The sequence below is a fragment of the Camelus ferus genome, chromosome 5, assembly GCF_009834535.1.
Source record: "Camelus ferus isolate YT-003-E chromosome 5, BCGSAC_Cfer_1.0, whole genome shotgun sequence".
Lineage (NCBI taxonomy): Eukaryota > Metazoa > Chordata > Mammalia > Artiodactyla > Camelidae > Camelus > Camelus ferus.
Window position 1 is genome coordinate 13397488 of NC_045700.1, and position 20922 is coordinate 13418409.

The following is a 20922-nucleotide window of genomic DNA, read 5'->3' on the forward strand; positions in this document are numbered from 1 at the left end:
TCACAGACATAGAAAATAAACTTAGGGTTACCAGGGGGAAAGGGAGTGGGGAGGGATAAATTGGGAGTCTGAGATTTGCAAACACTATCTACTATTTATAAAATAGATAAACAACAGGTTTCTTCTGTATAGCACAGGGAACTATATTCAATATCTTGTAGTAACCTATACTGAAAAAGAATGTGAAAACGAATATATGTATGTATATGTATGACTGGGACATTATGCTGTACACCAGAAATTCACACATTATAAATCAACTATACTTCAATTAAATAAGTAAATAAATAATAACAAATAAAAATAAAAGTGGGGGCACTTCTCAATGTCTCCCTCTCCTTTACCTAATTCGAGTTACCCATTCTTAATAATAATGACAAATTTGTATGTTTTCTCAGATTTTATCATTTGTGAATTCAGATATTGGTTTTATTCCCGATAAAACTCTTCGGTCAAACTGGCTGACGTCTTTGGCAATAGCAGGCTTTCTAATGTCCTTGTCTTATCCATTCATTCACTTGCACAGCTGGGCATGCGCAGCATCCCTCAGGAGCAAAGTCTACCTGGCTTAGCTTACATCAGTTTAGAAGAAGCTATCAGGAGGTCACGTGATCTTTTCAATAACATAAACATGATAGATATGAATATACTCGTTTTACTATCAGATTACATAGTATTAAATACTAATAAGCAAAATGACTATAAATATAATAAATACATATAACTATAATAAAAAGAGTTTAAATCCAGATTCAACATCCTACCCATCAATCCAGCAATATCTTTGTCCCACGTATCAAACTCGCTCTATTTCAGGACTGAAATGTCTCTTTTATCACCTCATCCTCATTCTCTTTGCCACTCTTGTAGTTCTTTTTTTTGAAATTATTCTTATTTTGAGGGGGAGGGGATTTAGGTTTATTTATTTTAGTGGAGGGACTGGGGATTGAACCCAGGACCTCGTGCATGCTCAGCACGCTCTCTACCACTGAGCTATACCAACCCCTGCCCCAACTCCTCTAGTCCTGCCTCTTTCATACTTCACCCAGACTATTGCAAGAGGTTTCTCATCTGGTAGTCATCTTTCCTTTCTCTGCCGGGCTACTTATGGCCCATGCATTTGTTCACATTAATCATTCAGTTTAGACTGCTTTCAGCCAAGTCTGTACTTGGAAAGATTCACCAGGTCTTTTAAGTCTTAAACCAAGAGTTAGTTACCTTTTCTGGGAAAACCCTATTGATCTCTCCAGGTATAAGAAAGTCTTTATGCGACCATGACATGTTGGGAATTCCACTAGTAGACTGTTCACCAAATTATCTGTGTCCCCAGTTATACTCCGAATGACATGTTCTGTCTTTATATAGCTAACCTGTTGCATGATGTCTGTTCTATACTGAAGGCTGTATAACTGTGCAATGAGTTAAAATACAACTTATTAACTCTATGGATAACTGGGACTAGTGACCCACACAATCATTCACCTCAAAAACATGTCTAGAGGGGGAGGGTGCAGCTCAAGTGGTAGAGCGCATGCTTAGCATGCAGAAGGTCCTGAGTTCAATCCCCAGTACCTCCTCTAAATATAAATAAATAAATAAACCCAATTATCCCCCCACAATAAAACCTAAATAAATAAATCACTCTTCAAAAATTTTTTTTAAATTTAAAAATGAAATAATTAATTAATTAAAAAAAATCTAGTGAGAGGTGGGCTTGGAGGGTTATTAAATGTTAAACAAATTGTTAAAAGTCCACAAATGACAAATGCTGGAGACGGTGTGGAGAAAAGGGAACCCTCCTACACTGTTGGTGGGAATGTAGTTTGGTGCAGCCGTTACTGAAAACAGTATGGAGATTCCTCAAAAGACTAAAAATAGACTTACTATATGACCCAGCAATCCCACTCCTGGGCATATATCCAGAGGGAACCTTACTTCAAAAAGACACCTGCACCCCAGTGTTCATAGCAGAGCTATTTACAATAGCTAAGACATGTAAACAACCTGAGTGTCCATCGACAGATGACTGGATAAATAAATTGTGGTGTATTTATATAATGGAATACTGCTCAGCCATAAAAAATAATAAAATAATGCCATTTGCAGCAACATGGATGAACCTGGAGACTGCCATTCTAAGTGAAGTAAGCCAGAAAGAGAAAGAAAAATACCATATCATATCACTCATGTGGAATCTAAAAAAAAAAGACAAATGAACTTATATATAAAACAGAAACAGACTCACAGACATAGAATACAGACTTGTGGTTACTGGGGGGCAGGGGGCGGAAAGGGATAAATTGGGAGTCCGAGATTTGCAGATACTAATATATATAAAATAGATTAAAAGTTTATACTGTATAGCACAGAGAACTATATTCAATATCTTGTAGTAGCTTATGGTGAAGAATCTGAAAATGAATGTATGTATGTTCATGTATGACTGAAGCATTGTGCTGTACACCAGAAATTGACACGACACTGTACAGACTATACTTCAATTTAAAAAAATGTTAAACAAATTGGATCTCTTTATTCCAAAAGTAGTTTTCTTTAGGTGTACCTCTTTCATTTCAATTCTCTGTACTCAACATCCAGATTCTTCTCACAACACATATGAGCTTAACTTCTGAATTTCATTGACTATGCTTTCCTAATAAAAATTAACATCAGAACAAAATTCAATTTAAAAAAAACTTATAAGCTTTATCTTATAATGATACATAAGCTACATCTTTTAATAGTTCATTTATTTTTAGACCTAAGATTCAGTTAATTAGTACTGTGACTTAATTGTTGGTCTCACTAAGATACTTATAAGGAGGTCGTAAGAATTATTCCTTTTGTGACTGACTTTTAAAAGAGAAAACTTATCACGTATTAATATAGTAGCTATTCCTACTGCACCACAGAATGTTTACAACTCGGCAAAACGAAATCTGAAAGCAACGGTAAAGACAGAAAAAGTCTCGGGATACAGGCTGGAGAAATAGCGTGTACATAATTTATTCTAATACTTTTTATTTTTTATTTTATTCTCATAATGTATTCAGAATTATAAAAGTTTAAGATACACTACTCTGCCATATTTTTCTATTTATTTCTTCAGCTTCTACACACAAGGCATTCTCCTTCACCCTATCATTTTATGAAGTGTTCACAATGATTACTTGCAAGAATTAAGAAATATTTCACATTACCAGGCCAAAAAATTTACCACAGACAAAGCACTGCTTTAATTATGCAAGCTATTTATTTTAGCTTTGAATTCTAACTTAAACATTGCAATTTTTATAACGCCAGAAATATTTTTATATTCCTGTCATCTTGGCGAAATATTTTGCTATGACTATGGCTTAATTATAGCAATTATAGAAGTAACTTAAAAAGGCCAATGCATCATATTGTACATATATATTATAGTTACTTATATATTAATAGACTCCTAGGATTTTATTTCCAATTCTGGTACTAATGTACACAAAAATGTCACAGAATTTCATTTTAATGTCAAAAGGTTTTCTGATCTAATTGTAACGGGTATTTAATTTTTTTATTTTAAGTTGCCACTTTCTCTAGATCAGTAAATATCCAACACAGAAGAAGATTTAGATCTTAAAAGATGACATTTATTTTTGAGATCTTCTGTAACTAGGATTATTGTGCATACCATAATTGACCTTATGCCAAAACTAGTACCAAAAGTGGGGTGCTGCCATAATTAAAATAAAAATAACTGTCACTGCCTTAGAAGGATGCTGGTACCAAGAAACTAATATTGGATACTGACAAGATGATTTTCCAAATTATGTTTCCAAGGCAAAATATTTGGTAAAACTCTTATCTGTAGTAAATTGGAAGCCAAAATATATGCCCAGTGCTTAGTAAAACACTAGAAACATCCACACACATATACACGCATATACACACACACACACACACACAAACATATACATACATATATATATGTCTATATATAACCACTATTATAATTTATTTGAGAAATAAGGAAAGTTCATGTCAGGTAATAGAAGTATCACCAAATAACACTAAGAACTTACATAATAAATATTAACATCCATTTTTTTTATTAAACACTTTCCCTTTAAGCTTATTTTTACAATATGGGACTGTATCTTGGCTTACTTTTTTTTAACAACTATTTAAAAATTATACACCCAAATGTTGTCTACTTCAGAGCAGTCCCTGTGACAGTAAGAACAGTCAATGAACACACATAACATCAAAGGAATCCTCTCATGAGAATCTTACAATCTTTTAGACAACCCTATGACTTAAATCGATACCCATTTTCAGGATAAATTTCTCAGGCACAGAGGACTGGCTGATTTGACCAAAGTCAAACAATTAACAAAGATGAAGACTAAACCCAAGTCAGTACAGTTCTACTCCAAAGTAGGAAGTGTTTCTGTCTTACACAAAGCCAAAGTACGTCTCATGAAAAGTCAAAGAGAACTGGACCTGGCTTGATTGGAGCCCAAGTCTAGCTTGTCTACCTCTTTCCTTATGACGCCATGGTTACAGAATCCTCAGGACAAACATCACTAAAGCCAGTCTAGAGGGAAGTGAGATCAATGTACTATTACTGATTCATTTTAAATCACAATATCTAAGAATATATTGTATCATATGAATAATATTATTAGTTTTATACCAGTAATCTGTACAAAGGCAAGATTCTGATGATGTTGGAAACAATATGGATTGTGTTATTTCAGAGAAAGAGTAAAGAAAGAAAATATAGGAAGCTTGCAGCTACCAAGGACAATCAAAACACTAGAGTTAAGCAAAATGTCTAAACATGGAATTTGTAATAAGTTAAGCCTTAGAGATATTAGGAAGATCACTTATGTTTTACATTTGCCATGAAAAGTGGCTGCTATCACTCAGTTCTTTGTTGGATCATGAGTTTTAGAGATGGAGTGACAGACTTGGTATTCGGTGCAGGATTTTTCCCGTTATTAGCCGTGCTGTTGATGAGGAAGTTACTGAAGGATGAAACACAGTTATTTTTGTTTTTATTTTGTTTTAAAAGAAGGACAACATTTTACCAGATTTTTGTGAAAATTGCATTCAAATATATAGGGTTTACCTAGTACACAGCTTAGCATGGCAGTGGGAAGCCAGAGAGGTTTTATTATTATTGTGTTGGTATCGCTGCTGCTGCTGCTGCTGCTGCTGCTGCTGCTATTAAGAGGCTGCAAGGGATACAAAGATTTTAAAGAGTCTTAACTTGAATGCAAATTATTCAAGTCAAATTCCAAAATCTAGGGGATAAATGTAACGCCCTTCCTTAAAATTCTTAACTCCCTGTAACACAAAGATGTTAAAGTAGTCTTCATTAATAAGGAGAGCCAGCTTACTTACTCCATGACTCATCCTCTGAGTCCAGCTTCTCCTGCATAAGTGCCTCTTACACCTCAACATATTTCTCATGGGTCTGAGTTCCAAAAATGCAAAATTGTCTTTTCCAGTCATCGGAACAGGAGGGTCCTAGCAGGGAAGAAGGCTACAATGGTGTCAACTTGGACGTCATCAACAATTGATTGGTGGTGGCTGGCTAACAGGCTGTTTGTGAATGATTCTACTGTGAATGACTTTGTTCCACTGGGAAGAATGCTGTGATCAGTTAATAACGTCTGACATAGAAAAAGAAAGCAAATGAGAATCCCTGGTGTTTGTTTCGGGGGCTTATTACTAACACAAACATATTGCTTGGAAATAAGAGGACCAAAGAGGACACTACTCTTCACCTTGCTTTTCACGATTAACAGAGAAGACAGCTACTGGATTCCTACTAGATGTCTGCAAGGGTACCTACCATCAGCTCACAAAGGGCAACTCTACATGAGCATATCTGCCTGCCAACCAGGTCCAGAGTGTGTTCTTAAGGAGTTGGGGTAAAAGCTCTACCCTCACGAAGTTACATCAGTCAGAAACTTCTCAGGCTTTTTGTATTTCATCTGTAAAAAAAGATGATGATATTTACCTTGGAGTTTTATTTTGAGGATTTAATAACTGTTTAGTAGAGTGTCAGGCACGCACAGAAAAAGTACTCAGTACGTGGCGACAATCGCCATCATAAACCATGAAACAGCTTTCAGTGTGTGGGGACAGGGGAGTGGATATAGATTTTGTTTTGGCTGGTTGTTTTCTGCACTCCTTAGTCAAGGCAAAAGCCTTCATTTTAGTCATGACGTAAGGAACTAGGCTTGGGGCTTAGAGAGCAATTTAAACATCTCACAGAGAATTTGCCCAGGCTTCAGACTGAAGCACACAGCCCATTCCACAAAATGTACTTCTTAGGGTATTAGCCTGAAATTTCAACTTTAGGAGAATTGGAGCACTTGAGCAAATGGCCTCACATACTCAGCATTGAAATAACCAAGTAAGGCAACTTGATTTTAAAATAGAATTACATTGTTTTAAATGAGTCTGTACCACAAACTGCATCCTTCTACTCACAGTGATTTTTGTCCATAAATTGGAAACCAGAGACCTACCCCCCAATACCTTAGATGATAAATATTTAAAAAATAATTGAGGAAAAGTCTGTATTATTGTTTTTACCATCCAGATCATGATTTCGACTCTCCTCTCTCTTGGTACGTGCCAGTGTTTCTGCGCCCCAGTAAACCATTTTTCTTACAAAGGCAAGTCTATTTTCTGAACTTCCTTGCATGAAGTTTTTCTAGAGCAATTTGCCTTTCCCTGTAGTTATCTGAGAGGTCACACTGAGAATAAAATTAGCAAGTGTACAATAAAAGCTAAAAAAAAAAAAAAAGTTAAAAAGGAAAACCTAAGCATTTTCATGTGAAATGAGAAAGAAGCTGGAGAAAAGTTAATAGCATCTCATCCCAGAGAGAGATCTTAAATTTGCCCTTCCAGGCAACAGGAAGGTGCCAGTTTAAACTTTAGAGCAAGAGTTGATTGTCACGCCAAGCTCACGTTGTCAATGATGATCAAGTTCCACAGAAAGTAAAGTCCTGGCAGAAATGCAAAGATTACTAAAATATAAGCATGCATGAGTATGCATGTGTATTGTGTAGGGTCTGGAAAAGATCTGAAACAGTCACTACTCTACAGGAGTGAGAAAGAACAGGTAATTTTTTACTTATATATTTTAGAGTATTTTTTAAGCAACGAACGTGCATTAGTCATATTCAGGGAAAACAACAAAAATGATCTAAAAAAAAATGTGTGCACACACAGAGACAGAGCTATCCCCTAACCAAAGTGTACACAATAAGCAGTTGCTTTTTTTCTTGCCTCTAAATGTTCCCCAGTAATGCACGAATTACAGCAGAGAAAACTCCTACAAAGAATTAAGTTTCTAAAATTTTCAGGGTCAATTTTAGGAAAGTCCAGCTATTGATCTGAGATTCCACTGTATCAGGGAGAGAAAGATCAACATGTTTATTAGTCTTCACTTTCTACGACAGTGTTTTATAAATTGTGAGAGTTGACCCATTCAAAGGTTATCTAACCAGTTTAGTGGGTCATGAAGCAAATGTCTTGAAAATGGATAGAATTGAATAGAAGAAATTATAAGTGCAGGACACATAGTATAGGTAAGTATTGGGTTTAAAAAATATTTCAGGTGTGTGTGTGTGACAGAAAGGGGGGGAAAGAGACAGAACTGGATTATGATGCAAAATATAATTCTTATTATGGACTGGAGGAAAATAATGATAAATACTGATCAGGATATTAAAACTAGGGGATAAGAGAATTTGAGAGAAAACAGCCATTTCTTCAACTTCATCCTATGACTTGTGAGAATCCTCCCTCTTTCTTTAAGATTGAAGTGACCTGAAAAGCATTTCCTCCACTCCATTCACTCAACTTGCTACCCATTTGCGGCCTAGTGTAGATGTCATGAATTTTAGGTTTGTGTCCAGGATGTTCTGTTTTAAAGCCACCTGGCACAGCTGGGGCAAGAGAAGGGTCGAGAGACAGGAGAACAGAGATGGGGTGTATGCAGGAGGGTAGGGAGCAGCAGAGCCTCCACCCCCTCATTTGATGTGGCAAAAATCAGTGAGTGCTATGTGAGTCAGAGGATGCTCTACAAGTCCTGCGGGGATTGGCATCGCGTGGGTACCCACAAGAGGACTGCAAACCGGGAGAGGGGTTAGTTCCCACCTGTGACTGGCTCTGCTCTGGATTGCTCTCTGCAGAAACTGAGTCTCCACGCCAGGAAACCCAGAGTCTCTAACAACAGTCAAATGTATCCTCAAAGAGAAGGCACTGTAATGTCTCCAAGATAAACTGCAACACCGGGAGGAAAAGTAGGGAGCAGAGGAAAGGGGTAAGGAAACAACAGGATTCTCCAACCCAAAAGATGCCTGTGGAGTGCAGTCCGGTCTGTACTGGGGACGAGGTTGGAAGAGACAGAGAACTAATAAGCACAAAGGGGGCTATATCTTTAGACAACACTCCTGAAGTAGGTTCTTTGGCTTTTGGCTTTTGGGTTTTTTTTTTTAGAAAATAGATGAAATTCTTTAAATAGCAAAAAGTACCTGAAATATGGAATCAGACTGTTTTCTTTCAGAAAGCACAGTGGGAGCAGTTGTTGAAGAACATAACACCACTCATCTAGCCTCAACTGAACCGCAGGTAAACAAACATCACACACACCCACACGCACGCACACACGCACCAAACACAATCACAAACCTTTCAGTTGTTTGAAAGACCACCTTTGATTTTGTATAACAGAATTCATTCTGTCCTGATAAGGCTTTAAATGGCAAGATAGCCACCTACTTGCTTTGCCACTTTAAATGCCTTTATTAAAAGACAGTCTACAGTCAAGATTAGAGGATTATGGACCCCATCAATGAAGTCGCTAACAGTTCGTATCTATGACTCAGCTCGGGTCCCCACCAGCTATTGCCACATATTAAATTACTTGACTTCCCTCAGCCCCAAACAACTCCGTGTTTGAAATGGAGTTGACAAACCGACATCTCAGGGTGGCTGTTGTAAGGATGTCTATTGCTGATAATATGCAATAAATACTTAGCCAGGCTGGTATATATGAGCTACTGAGTAAACAGCAGCTGTTATTATGATTACTAAGAAATATTAATGCCATAAGATTAAGAGCTCAAAATGAGTGTATTCACTCCATTCAATACGCATTTTAGGGAGCTTGTCATGTGCAGTGATTATGAAAAGGAATAAAATTAGCTGTCTTGCCTTGCGTGAGGATTATGCAGCACGCTCACTGACACCATGTGTGTCAGAAGCCCTCTCCTAACAGTGGGTACGTGCCAGCTGTACACGTGTGCAGAGGGGGAAGAAAGCACCAAACACCGGGGAACTCACAGGAGGATTCCAGGAGTCTGTGAAATCAGACCTGAAGACTGATATGTGAGAGTTCAGACAAGAGAGGGTCAGATCAAACACCAGCAGCGGAATAATTAAATGAGAAAGGGGACAATGTGGCACATTTAGGAACTAGCTTGTCACCTTAGCAACCCCAGGTTTCTTCAATGTCTTTTCCCCTATGCTTCGTGTTTTCTGTAAATTATAGTTAAAGCTCACTTTAAAAGCTCTGTTTTTTAATTTCCAGAAAAAAAAAAAAATACGAAGCCCAGAAGTGTTCTACTAGGAGGAAGCATCACTGTAACTCAAGACTCTGAGAGCAGAAAACACACTTTTATGCTAATAACATAAATTTAGAACACAATGAAGAGACTTCTGCCAGTCAGCCTGCGTGCTGAGTTGAGCAGAGTGAGGAAGGCAGGGAGGACTCACGTGGGAACCCAGGCAGGACTCTAGACCCATGAATCTAAACGGTAGTGGGCACCAACGCCACACACAGAATTTGATGAACACACAAAGACCCCGTCTGTCCAAGCCCAGGCCTCTGTGCGCATCAGGAACTCTCCAGATGATTTCCATACCCCGCAAAGTTTGAGAAGCGATGCTTTGACAAGAGATGACGTGGGGTTGATCTCGAGGAATGGCTATGGGAGTAGGAGGAGGAGTTGGAGGCAAGAATCACAGAAAAGCATCAACTACGAGACTAGATTTATTCCCTGTGTCTCTACATCTTGAATGAAAGATCTGAGGGCGAGAGCTTGTTCTAAACAGAAATAAAGAAAAATGATTTCTGGTAGGATTCATTTCCTATTACTGATGAAATGAAAAACAGGGGAAATTCTCCTGAATTGACACGTGGAAGTCTGGTAGCTTTTGGAACTCTTTTATTCATTAACCATTCAAGAGATGGGTTTCTTTTCCAGAAAAACGAGATGCCTGAACTAAGATAATTTCTCAAGTCCCTTCCCCTTCTAAATATAGACAGAACATGCAAAAACTTAAGTATTAATACAAATCACAGTGTAAAATGGATACTTAAAAATTTAAATGGGAAAATATGAGAAATATAGCAAATAAAAAAGATTACAAATATATGTACCATAGGATAAGTATACATGTTTATAAGCAGAATGCATGTTATTGTATTTTCATGTAGAATGAGCTAAAGGTAAAAGAATATGGCCCATTTTGTTTTAAGATACTAAAGTTAGAATTATTCTTCTATACTTCATAACCTTGGATTGGTAATTATGTTAAGTAATTTTCTTTTAGTCTTTAAATCTATACTACTATTTTTCTACTACAGAATTTTAAATAAGTGAGCTTTACCTCTACTTCAAACACACGGGCTCATCAAAGTAGAGAACTCCCTGGCAGAATGTGGGTTAATTTAAACAATAAATTACAGTTTTCTCTTTTTTTTTTTCTTCTTTTATGTTATGAACATTGAAACATATTTCCTCATTCACGCTCCACAGATGTGGCTTGCTTCTAACTTCCGAAATCAATTACCTAATTACTAACTAAGTAACTTCATTCTGGTTTCACTTTTAAAACTTCCAACATGAGTATAAATCATTAGGTCCCAATTTTTGAGTTTAAGATTACAGACATCAGAGATAAAAAAAAATGCTTACTGTATTTCTTTTTCAGCAAACTGTAAACAATGTCAGAACACTATAAATTTTTCTCCTTATATTCTTTTATAAGTGTTTGTAGTTCAAATTTGTCACAATTAATTTGGTACCCAAAACAACACCCCAAAAAAGTACAAAAAATCAGTCATTACCAGATCCTGAGGTTTTAAAAGAATCTTTTATAATATGATTCATTTTTTCATTAACTGCTATACTTCTTCAAATGTAAATCTTTACAAATAAGTCTAAAAATACTCCCTCTTTTCAAAGACTAAAATAATGAAAGCTCAACTGAAAAATCCTAAAGGAAAATAAATATGCACAGATGTACACAAAATGATAATTAGTCCAAGTGCTGAGAGTGCTAAGTGTTCATGTAGGAACTCCACCTAGAAGATGAAAAGATAGCATAAAGAGGCTGAACACACTGTGGTATAGCCACACAAGGGGATGCTCTTCAGCAATAAAATGGAATGGACTTACTGATGCACACGACAGCAGGAATGAATCTGAAATGCATTAAGCTAAAGAAGCCAGACCCCAAAGGCTATAGATTGCATAAATTTATATGAAGATCAGGGAAATGCAAAACTATAGAGACAAAAAAAATCAATACCTACCAAGGACTGACAGTCAAAGAGGGGGTGACTAAAGAGGGGCAAGAGGGAGTTTGGGGGAACACTTCTGTATCTTAACTGTGCTAGCAGTTCTACGACTGTAGGCAGCTGTCAAAACTCAGAACTGTTCATGTAAAAGAGTGACTCATACTATATGTAAATTAAATCTCAATAAACTTGACAAAAGAAAAAGAACAAGAAAGCATGGATTCTCACTGGAAGGTTCAGTATATTTCTGTTTTGCAAGATAAGTATTTCTAAATGATTTCATGTACTCTGAAAACTGACCTCTCTCTGACAAATAATTTATTGCTAAGTATAGCAGTCGGCACTGGAATGAAAAATCAATTTCTGTGTTTCATTAAGTCCCTAGAATCTCCCACATTCACATAATCCAGAATACTCAGAACATTTTATTTTATGCAACCTACGAAGAAAGAAGCATATGAGTACTTGCAATATAACTCTAAACAGCAATTTAAAATTAAATCTTGAGGACATCAGTCCTTTCCACATGTCTTAATGCTGTAATAATGCAAGATGTAGTGTCTGCCTGCATTCAGAGAGTATAAAAATGTTCTAAGAATATTTATCTGGAGTTTCCAGCCTTTAGTATAAACTTGAAATGTGCCGTGATATCTACAGTCTGCTTTGGTGCCTTGGTTGGGGGATTTTTTTTCGTTTTGTTTTTTCTTGAAATTTGTAGTTCTTCAGAAAGGAACACATCCATTATGCCAAATGGAAAGCTTAACCTATTACAAATGTTACAAACATTTGTGATTCTATTAACAAGAAAAACCTGAAGTCCAAGTAAGTAATCTTAAATAGTGACTTTTGCTCTGAAACCAATTTTCTCCTTGCAGGGTATTTAATTACATTGTGCTTTCTCTAACTACTATTGGAAATACTGAATTGATCAAACAGCTATCAGTAGTCAAAATGAGCATTTTAATAAATTCAGTTTTAGATAAAAGTCTTCAGTAAAGTGTCACTTCAAAAGTATTCAATATTTCACTGCTGAATAAGATTACCTGACACAATATTACATGGTAGTCCAAAGATTTCGTTCACGCTTGTTAAGATTTATTTTGCCATGTGGATAACTGATAGTGTGTTTGTAGGTACTAAGTTAAAAAATATGGGTTAAATAGATCTCAAATGATTTTCATGGAAATATAGACTAGAACCACAAGATGACCAAATGGAAACTTTTCTGACTCAAAAAGGAGGAAGATCTTGCTGACTCCTTCTTCTCATAATGCCTTGTAGAAATGTGTCAGATTCAACAAAAAGGTTTGGCACATATTCACGCACGTTTACAACTCACAAAGCATATGTAGCTAGAGCTCTCAGTAATTAAGTTTCACAGTGCACAAAAAGCATGTTAACATATTGTGATAGAACATAATACTTCAGAGAGTCCAACCCAGCCGCTACCAGAATTTGCTCAACGCATCACGACAACGAAATCCGCAAACCAAATGACAACAGCATTCGAAGCGACAAGATGCTTAGTATATATGCTCTGTGCTTTGAAGAGTAAGTGAAACTGAATTCAAGTTTTGTTGACACCTTCTAATAACAGCTTCCAGTGCTGTCAAATGAGACACTTGACAACTGGAGTTTTGGTGGAGATAACATTACCGTGCGTACCTACACGTATACATCTATGCGTATGTCTACCTACCTACCTGTATGTACCAGGCACCACACTATGTATTTCACATTCACTGCTAATTCTTATATCCATTCTTCAAAATACAGATAGACAGATAGATAGAGACAGATACAAAGATAGATATAAATAGATCTGTATCTTGAAAAATGGATATGAGAATTAGAAGTACACACATAAACACATAGTATAGTGATGCAGTCCAGCAGTAGTGAACTATTATTACAATTCCCTTTTGCACTTCTCAAGAATCATCGAAAGCAGAACATATACTCAAGCCTGAGCTATAAAAATCAACTGCATCCCTATCATGTAATAAATAGTGAGGAAATAAATACAATCTAATGTTGCTTATTTTCAAGGAGCTCCCTTTACAGTCTAGAAATTAAAATTCCTCAACCTCTTACTGGGTACAGACAGGTAAACGCAAGCCTATGTTATGAGCAGTTTATTATCTTTGGCTGCAGAATTAAAACCCACTTCCACTTTTTTAAACTGTTATTTTGAACTCACTGTGTCCCTGTTTATCATCCTTAAAATGGGGATAGTAATAGTTACTTTAGATACTTTGATAACTAATATAATGCATATTATCACTAACCACAGAGCCTAATGCATAGTAAGCATTCAATGCAATTTGGCGGGCAATGATTATGGATATCAGGGTGTGTAATAATAGTGCTTCTAAAACCAATAACTTATTGACCTCATTCTGAACATATAATATTGGCTTCCTTTAGTAAACAAAAAACTTTATTTTAAAATCTAGTTGTGTTTCACTCAATTAAAACACAATTCAGTAGTATTTTCTGTTTAAATACTGGTCTGAAAAACAATCATCACAAAACTGATTTGTAGTCCAGAGACATTAGAGAACCAAATGTTAGACGTGGAAATCAGAAACATATTTTATTGTAATTATTTCCAGTATATAGTTAGTACTCTACAGAGGATTTCCTGGGCACGGGAAGTAAACCAAAGATTCTACTCACAGCATTCTCAAGGAGAAAGTTTAGATGGAATATACAGCTTGGTTCAAACGGACTGAAAGGAAACAAGATCTCACTGCCTCCAATTACAACATTAAAAGGAGACCAGAATCTTTGCAACATCAGCATTATTTACATTATTCTGTGCTTTTTTGAGGGGAGCTTAGGAAAACTTAAGAAATCAATGCATTTCTTGGTTTTTTTTAAAGGAACTTTTCTTTCTTAACAAAATTTGAGCATGGTCACAGCTTTGAATCTTATGCCAGTGCAATAACTGGAAACCATATAGTGTAAAAGAAATACATTCTCCTGAGGTACATATTTCATTCAAATGCCACGCTCGAAGGAAGCCAGGTCTAAGTACAAGTAAAGGAATAAAGTTTTTTTCTAGAGAACGTAAGAATCCAGCAGAACTTCCTTACTACACAGTGATTACAGTCACAGGAAAGATACGTAAGGCTAGAGGTCATGTTTCAAGAACAACAGAATCCTTTTTCCTCTCCTAAGACCTCAAAGCTACTTAACTCTTGAGTTGAACCTTTTACATATATTTGACAGCTAAGATACTAGGGATGTGAAGTAACATTTTACATTAGCAAATGCAAAAACAGAAAGTGTGCCCTTCTGAATGCAAGTCAAGAAGCTGTGTCCAGAAAGTATAACTCTATGTGAAATATTCAGTTCAGCTCAACACATGTTGACTGAGTCCTTTAAAGAAACTAAGAATGACCTCCTGGACAAAACATCCATAATTAATTAAGACACTGGAACTTCGCCTGCCCTTAAGAAAGAATATAATCACATGGGTGAGACACGAAAACAAATAATAACAATAAGAATTAAAAGGCATATAACAAATAGGCAGAGTAGGCCATGGAGGAGGTATACATGAACCTAGCAGAGCTGTGAGAGAAAATGATGCTTGAGTTGAGTCTTGGAGTAAGTAGGTTAGAGAAGTAAATAAGGCAAGGAAAAGTCTAGACGTAAGTAATACTTCTGTGAGCAAAGGCAAAAAGAAACTGAAAAAAGGCTTACAATATGATCCAGCAATCCCATTCCTGGTCATGTATCTGGAAGGAACTCTAATTTGAAAAGACACCTGCACCCCAATGTTCATAGAAGCACTATATACAATAGCCAAGGCATGGAAGCAAACTAAATATCCATCAACAGATGACTGGATAAAGAAGTTGTGGCATATTTATACAATGGAATACTACTCAGCCATAAAAATAATAAAAGAATGCCATTTGCAGCAACATGAATGGACCTGGAGATATTTTCTAAGACAGAAAGAGAAAGAAAAAATGCCATATATCACTCATACGTGGAATATAAAAAAAAGGAAAAGGAAAAGACAAAAGAGGACACTAATGAACTCATCTTCAAAATAGAAAAAGACTCACAGACATAGTAAACAATCTTATGGTTACTGGGGGAGAGGGGAAGAGATAAATTTGGGAGTTTGAGATTTGCAAATGTTAACCACTATATATAAAAACAGATAGACAAATTTCTTCCATATAGCACAGGGAACTATATTCAGTATCTTGTAATAACCTTTAATGAAAAAGAATACGAAAACAAATACATGTGACTGGGACACATGCCTGGGACACTGTGCTGTACACCAGAAATCGACACATTGTAACTGACTATGCTTCAATTAAAAAAAAAAGACGTGAATCAGTAGTGTGTTTTAGGAGACAAAATAGTTCAGTATAAAGGGTGTTGGACAAAGTGAGCAGAGCCAATCCCAGTGATGTCATCCTCAAAAGAGTTTGGTTTTCATGTGTAGGAGATCAGATGCTTTAGGATGGGTGATGGGTGACACTGAACTAAAATAAGATCAAATGTGTATCTGGTAAGTTCCTCTGGAAGTACTTTGCAAGGGAATGCCTTCTTTCTTTATTCACCCTAAATTAATTAACTAACTACTATGTTTAGGGCACACGGGAGCTACCAAGGAAAGACCAGTGCAAACCAAGTTACTGCTGTCTCTAAGAGTCTCGGTATAATAGGGGAAGTAGCTATACAAGCAAAAAGTTAAACAAAAATGTCAAAGTCCTAAATAAATAATAATAACAACCATCACTCACAAAAACAGAACTAATATTAAATGAGCCTTTTGTGACAAGCCCTCTATGTGTGTTTACCACGTCACTGTCATTTATAATTCACAAAAGAAGACCAATTATTATTACTCAACAGCTACTATTGTATCATTTTACAGATAAAGAAATTAAGATTTAGAGTCATTAAATAATTTTCCAAAACTCAAACAGCTGGTGACGAGCAGACCTAGGACTCAGAACTAAGCTATCTGCTGCCTCTTCCATGCTTCTAATTATGAGGTACCTTGGTAAAACCCTGAAGTAAAAACAAGTTTATCTGGGAGAAGAGGGGAAATTAATAAGTGAATTAGGTCTTGAGGATAAATACAAGCTTATCAGACAGATAAAGGAATATATCCAAACAGATGGCACATATCAATGTGAAAGGTATATTGCAGTTAAACTCAAATATTTTAATGTGTGTTTTCATTACATTAATTCAGACACATGTATGTTTATAAAATCAACCACTGAAATTTTTAAAGTTTCGTTGTCCCTCCGTAGACCCTGGAAGATTTAAATTTTTGCTTGTATGTATTAGCTACAACAGCATTTGGCCTATTGTAAAAGGCAAAGGTTTTTTCATAAACTTTGCAGATACATAAAATCAAATGGCATCTTTTACAAAGCTTTCTCTTTTTCCAAGTTAAAACTGCAACTTCAAGTGTTCACCACGTCGGGCAAATAACATAGAAATCTCACTATCAAAAGACAGCATGGGTAGCGTAAGTCCCAACAGTTGGGTTTTCTCTTTTTTTTTCAATGAAATAGCCTGACTTACGCTTTGACTGCTGAGGCTATCAAAGAGGGCTATCTCAGGAAAACACATTGCCAACCACACCGGACAAAGCACCAGGCTGCCTCCCCTCAATGTCTCCTCTGTTTTAGAGATCTTGGTTGATTTCCATAACTGACCATTTAGGACACTTCTTTTTTTCCCCTTCCAACTTTAAATTTCCACTCTTATGTTTTAAATTCACAATAAGGAGTGAACCTGATGAGTGTGTATATGTCCATGAATGACTGAAAAATTGTGCTGAACACCGGAATTTGACACAATATTGTAAAATGATTATAAATCAATAAAAAATGTTAAAAAAATTACATGACAGCTAAAGATGCAAAAAAAAAAAAAAAAAAAAAAAAAGAGTGAGCCTGTAGAAGCCCTAAGTCCTGACCCTCAACACCAGTAAGAGCAGAAATGCAGGCACAGGTTCTCTCTCTTTACCCACAAACTCGGTGTGGTTCCAAGGTGCTGTGTTATTTCCAGGTTCCTATAAGTAATAAACCTTTATTTTCTCAGAGTTTCCCGATGTTTACTGCCGAAGAGTGTCTTGCAATCACAAGAACCATAAGAGCTGGTCCAGCCACAACCTTGGTTATCGACAGGCTGAGACTAGCACAAAACAAGATGTTTTTTTATTTGGTACAACATTATAATGAATTACTCTTTGACATCATATTAATAGAAACATACCACATTGACCGGCCCAGAGAATTACACCAAAACTTTCATTTTGAGGTAATAATGGATCATCGATGTTGAAAATATGCACAAAATTCTTTCTATATAGGCATATCATAACACAGGTTGTTTTGTATGGAATGAAAATCACAGATTTTAAAAACTAAACTGATTGGGCAATGGGTCAGGTTAAAATTTTGGCCAAAGTCTTTTCCAATTTGTGTCATGTCTGCACCACAGATAGTACTTTAGTTAACAAAAGGACAGAGATCTCAGTAAGATGAGTGTGGGGAAGACAAATGAAGTCCAGATCTGGGAATAGTCAGACTGAGTGGACTGGAAATCTGAGGTCACAGGGAAGCCATGGGGTCACAATTCTGTTAGGCAAACAAGAATGCAGTCAGGAAGGAGGTATGGGAGTAGGTGATGGTGATGAATTGATACAGAAAACCAAGCAAACCTCTGACATTTCTCCAGAGCCAAAAGACAAGCTCCCAGTAAGGCCAATGTAGGTCCTCTGAGTGCTACTGAATAAAGAAGGAAGAAGGACGGACGGACGGATTGTGACACCCAGGTGATGTCTGTCAACACACATTCAGCGACACATTATTTCATGGAGAAAATGCATGCCTGCCCCATGAAAATACCGATTACTATTGCCCCATCTGCTCCCTCTCAAAGTAGACTGCAGTAGAAATTAATCAAAAATGAACGCAGTCTATCTTAACACCACTTCTGTTGCCACGGATGATTTCAAAAGGCCATTCAAAACCCACGGGGCTTGACAATTTCATACCATCTATCAGGACCTGATGCTTAGACTTTGAAATGAGGGAATACTCTTGGGTGAGCTTAACCCCCAGGAGGAATCCTGCCACTGAAGCTGCATCGGAATAATAAAGCTTTTCATCAACTTGCTGAAAGCCAGGGTTGTCACTAAACCATCTTCACGGGATGTAGCTTTCGTTCCTTACATTGACTTGGCACCCAGACCAAACCTCCATTCATCCCACATCCACATCCCTTCTCAATTTGCATGGCTCTCTCCAACCCACTGGCCGCACTTGCCAAAATACTATGTTTCAGTCTCAAGTCGGCTTCCCAACCCCTCTTCATGGAAGACTTCCTTCTCAAACACAGAATTTCTCTGCAAAACAAGTCCAAATGTTAAATGCTGTTTAAAAAAATTATGTCACCCTATTTTTTTATTTTAATAAAAAGCATTCTGTTGATTTTTTTCGATTGATAAATCCTGCCCTTATTTCAGCATGACAAACAGTATCTTAGGGACCTAACTAAGTCAGTTTATTAAGTTCTTAAATATGATTGAAAATCTATTGATTATTGTAAGTACTGAAATAATAGTAGTTTACATGCTATAGACCTAAGCTTACTATTACAGTGCTCAGGACACAGGTATATATGCCAGTCACCTTGATATACTGTACACTGTAATACACCATATTATTATTCATTTAGGATTAAGCACATAGATGTTAGCAAACCTAAATATTAATTGCAACCATACAACTAAAAACAAAATCCATGAATAATCAGGCAAAGTTCACAAACAAAAATACAGACCTTAAACTTTCCTATTAACCATCATCAAACAGTAACATCAGAACGAGAATGTCAGAGGAATGACTTTTTCGTATGAAGTGAAAAAAAGGAAGAATAGAAAGATCTTAGTCTGAAAAGGGGAAAGGTAAGCGGTATATGATCAGTCGGGATGAAGATGGATAAGGTAAACACAAGTACATCCCCGGAGACCTGATACAAAACAAATCCTGAAGTCTCAAGAATGGGTATTGCTTACTCTTATTACCCCTTCATTACATTATTCATTACCCCTTCACCCCGTGTGCAGGGGACGCAGGTTAAAAATACAGAAAGTATCTTATGAACAAAAGATTCATAAAATGGGTCTCTAATGTGTTTGAATTTACAGTCTCAGTCTTTTCCAAATTAATGCTTGTCAAGGACATAGCTTTCTACTCTGAGGTATCTCTTACTGATTCTAAAACAAAATACGTGAAATAAAAATGCACTGCATCCTGCTAGGTCTGGGAGGGTATATATACCCCGGCTATCAAGAATGAGTCCCCAGTGAAGACCCCCCACCACCCTCTTGGGAGTTCCACTCCACTGTAACTGTTCATCATCCCTTCAGCTGTATCCTATAGCACTCACAAGGGTTCTATTTAAGAACTCATTTAAAGGATAACAGAATGATGACTATTAAATATTAATGGACACCGCCAGCCATGTATATGTCTCCATTTTGTACTTAATATACAATGAAGTGCTTATATGGTCTTGAAAGAGACGTAAAAGAGACTTTCTCAATTTCATGTATAACAATTTTGCAAATTGCAATATTGAACTCATTTCAGACAGAGCATGTCTAACTATGTTACCTTCAGAATTTATAGACAAATATACCCAAATATGTTTCTACACACTGATACATTATATTATAATAAGAATATATCAAGGTAAAAGGCATGTTAGCATACATGTGTGTGCTTCAGATAGGTAGCAATTAAAGAAAGTTGGTTTCATACCAGTGTTACATAGATTACCAATCCACCAAGCACAAAAGTAGTGTTTTGTCTCTTATGTTGAACGATCTCTGCATAGTGACCCCCTGGGTGCCAGTGCGGACTTTTCAAAGGTCTGTGCCACAAAATTTAATGTTGAATCTGAGAAGATGCAGGTCAGAGTGGTGGAGCATTTTGGCTATAGTAACAAAAGGCAGTCTCTGATCTGAATGACTGAAGTATGCCCTTTGGTAAAGGGAAACATTGCTGTATGTCATGCATATTGGGTCGATGCTTTCATAAAGCTGGGTGCTCTGATCATCTTTATTTGATATGAAACCGCCTCACATCTTCAAAAGAGCCTCTAGAGAAGGGTTATGACCTAACAGATTCAGGCAAGGAGGTTCACTCCAACATGCTTTCTAAAGTACATGCTTAAGGGAACTAAGTATTTAGCTTAAAGGTAACGTAGAAAAAGATTAACCTCACAACTTGAAAATTAGCTAATTTGTGGATCAAGTACAAGTACCT

At 36.6% G+C, this 20922-nt stretch overlaps 1 protein-coding gene across 1 annotated transcript in view; it reads right to left on the reverse strand.

Annotated features, from left to right (window-relative positions):
• Positions 1-20922, reverse strand: part of DPP10 (dipeptidyl peptidase like 10) — a 558453-nt gene that overhangs the window by 492707 nt on the left and 44824 nt on the right. The window lies entirely within an intron of this gene.